At 43.0% G+C, this 3,471-nt stretch overlaps 1 non-coding gene across 1 annotated transcript; it reads right to left on the bottom strand.

The window, feature by feature from the left end:
• Positions 1–2,124: 2,124 nt before the first annotated feature.
• On the bottom strand, positions 2,125–2,231 carry LOC129479996 (small nucleolar RNA U13). Its single transcript, XR_008656909.1, has one exon. It is a non-coding gene; the product is annotated as a small nucleolar RNA U13 (small nucleolar RNA).
• Between the last annotated feature and the right edge of the window lie 1,240 nt (positions 2,232–3,471).

Raw genomic sequence — 3,471 nt, 5'->3', positions numbered from 1 at the left:
CATTAATGGTAGAATTTCAGACCCCGTGATAGGCCAGTTTGAATTAACACAGGTACAATTTTAAAACGATAACCCCATCTTGGGGAAACGCTGTGTTGTGGTGAGGTGTTTTTTCATACTGTTGCTTTCCCGTAGTGCGTCTACTATGGGAAAGTGAGCTAGATGGAAGAGAAGCATACAGAAAATAAGAAGAGAAGACAATGGACTCTTCCTGAGCAGCAGTCATTACTATGAGGAACGTCACTTAGAGGGTAAGAAGAGAGAGACACAGGCTGCATGTGAGACCCTCCGGCAGAGAGAGAGTGCAAAGATAGTCCCTATGGACTTCAGGTCACGGGTGGATCTGACAGCTTAGGCTCATTTTCTCAGGGTCATGACTGTTGAGAAGGATGGATTTCACCTTCTGTGTAAGAAGCATTCCTAGAAATATGAAAATGTTTGCTTGTAACTGCCACTGAGCAGGGACAGAAGCTGCCACATGTGGAGGGCTCTTGTCAGTGTCCTGAGCACTCTGCATTTGTGGCATGTCACTTTTCTCAACTGTGTAACAGGAGAACTGAATCAGGAGATCCAGTCTAACTCATTTTGACAGGCTCTCCAGGGTTTAGGTGGAAAACAGCCTTTGCGTTGCTGAGGTTACAGAAGCAAGGATTAATCATATCTCAGAGCTATGCATCTGTTTTGACCAGCAGGACTACTCCCTGATGCAGTGTGTGTGTGTGTATATGTGTGTGTAACATTTTCTTTTTCTCTCAACTTTCTTCCTGGAATGTTGCTGATACTTTCTGATCTGATTTTCAGTCTACTACTGGCTCCCTTTCCCTTTTGCACAGGTGCAAGTCTGAGGTTTTCTTCACCTGACAGTTCTTTATCAGTAGATGGAATTTTAGAAATGGACTGGGAGATAGGCTATCCCTGCTGCACTTTTAGTTTCAGATCATCTTATCTGCATCCAGCACCTGGCATTTGCTGCTTCCTGGAAACATAAAATTGTAAATTTGCTGGCTTTTTTTTTTTTTTTTGCCTTAAATAAAATTCTTTTCCTCTGTGATAATCAGCTCCTGGGAAATGGCAACTATGACCACATCCACCAGCCCTTTGATATGGCAGCTATGGAAGAAAGAATGATGTGGCCTGTTTGGCTTACTAATTTTTTCCTCCTCATGTAGGTCTATGGGAGCATTTAATGAACCCACATAGATTTGAAAAGGACCTCACAGAAATAGAGTAGAAATCAAATAGGAGTTGAAAACGTCAAATTAACTTCCCTGTGGGCAGGTCTTTAGCTTGAGATGGCTTCTTGAGCCACCTGAGTCAGAGCAGGAGGTGTCTGGCAGAAATCCCTGGTAGACCTGCCCTGAGAAATGTTCTCTGACAAAGTGGCAGTGGAAGTGCTGCCTCTGATCGTCCTCAGGCACATAACAGAAAGCAGAGATTTCACAAGGGGAGGGTGTTTTCATGTTTGGACCCCTGGCTTGTTGACTTTTGTCATCCCCTTTTGGCTGGTCACACACCCTGGCTCTGAGGCAGCGCTAGTCTCACCCTGGGCCTGGTGGGTATAGGGGGGTGGGGCAGCGTGTTACCAGCTTCGGCTTTGCATCCAAGCTTGGAGGAGCTGACAGGGCCACAGACACAAGTGAAAGCTCTTTCTCCACCTCATGGAAGGGCAGAACCCTACTGCTGGGCACTCTTTTGAGCATGACTGTGTATTGTGAACTCAGAGTTTCACTCACCCAGGGGTTGCTTGGTTGAGCCATTTACACTCACGGTTTGAGGACCTTGCTTCTCTGACATTTCCCGGATGTGGTTTGTGGTCGGATGCCCCCATGGCTTTAGATCAGCATTTTCTAGACACTGTTTCTGAGTCTTTTAAATTTCAAAGGACATCAAGATTGGGCTGTGTGACCTTTTCCACTAAGCTGCCTCACTTTATACTCACTTTATATCTCTGGCTTTTTTTTTTTTCTCATACTCTGCACTGCTTCCTCCCTACCCATCTCCTAATTTGGGTTTCTCTTTATCTCCTTATGCATGGCACTGCTTCTTTCAGTAGAAATAAATAAATAATGCACGATTTCCAATTTATAAATCATACATTCTCAAACTAAGATAAATTTTTTTTCACTTCAGACATAATTTGCCAACATCAAGTCATAACAAGATTTGAGAGAGGCACTTCTCACACATCAGCGTGAAAACCCAATCATCAAGCTCTTGAACCACAAAAGGATGGAGATGAAATTTTTTTGAAACATGTAAAAGTAGAAAGAAAAAATTTAAAAAATCCATTCTAATATAAAAAATGACCCTTTCCTTCCTGAATCTTTTTATTAGATGTTGACTAGATGCTGGCATTTCGTTTATAAAAGTAAGCATGTCAAATGCCTACGGGCAACGGCAGCTTTATAACCAAGGGAAACGGTGCAATGGAAAGAGTGTAGACTGATCTGGGTCTGAAACCCAGCACAACCACATCCTGGCCATGACTTTGGGCAAGTAATTTATCCTCTATCGGCCTCAATGAGTAAAGTAGGAGTAGAAAATATATTTCTTGGGAGTATTAAATGTTAGACTAAAAGCTATGCAAGGTCAGCCTTTCACAGGGAAGATGTTCAACAAATACTTGTGCAATGATAATATAATTTAAAAGTTAGAAAAATAGGCTGTGAGGAAGTGTAGGAAATGGGAACACTTAGGGCTGGAGTGAGGGAGGGGTGTGAGGAAGAATCAGCTTGGCAGAGGAATTTCTAGGGCACATCTGATTCCACCCAGGAGGCTCATTTTGCTGCTGCAAAAACCCTGAAAGTGTGGAGCACCCAATGCTGATTCATCTGAGAAATCGTCCCTGACTATCCTGCCCTTGTAGAGCAGGGAATTTTTTTTTTCCCCTCTCTGCTCCTGCAGCACTTTGTGGCTTTTTATGAATTTATCACATTATAAAATCTTATAAAAATTGATAGCTGGATTCCTCACATGCCTATGAATCCCAGGGTAGGGATAACACCACACTCACCTTTGTATCCTCAGAGGTGCCCAGCCCGGTTTGTTAGATGTCGGGGTAGATGGATATGTCCATGTATAGTGCACATTATCATCAGTGCAAATAAAGCTTTGCTGACTCAGAATGCTTGGAGGCGTGAAGATTTGTGTGTGGGTTTCTTTTTGCAGGAGTTGTTGGGGAGAGACTGTGGTGCAGCAGAAAGAAGGAAGGACAGACTCTAGAATGGAGAGATGCTATGTTCTGATTAGTTACATTTTCTCTACATTTAAAGTATACACAAATATCCCTTTTGGTTTCAGCCCTCATTCAATGTTTCTGAAAATCCATAGGGATTCAATACTTCTTAAACTTTTCCACTGCAAAATACCCCAAGGCAAAGGGGAGTGACTACCAGCCTGATTGGGGTTGGGAAAAGTAGGGGCTAGGGTCAAAACCTGAAATTGTCTGCAGCACACCCACAATTTTAAAAA

This window comes from Symphalangus syndactylus, chromosome 3, assembly GCF_028878055.3.
Source record: "Symphalangus syndactylus isolate Jambi chromosome 3, NHGRI_mSymSyn1-v2.1_pri, whole genome shotgun sequence".
Taxonomy (NCBI): Eukaryota; Metazoa; Chordata; class Mammalia; order Primates; family Hylobatidae; genus Symphalangus; species Symphalangus syndactylus.
The sequence above is the reverse complement of the archived record's forward strand: the minus strand, read 5'-3'. Positions and strand labels throughout refer to the sequence as shown.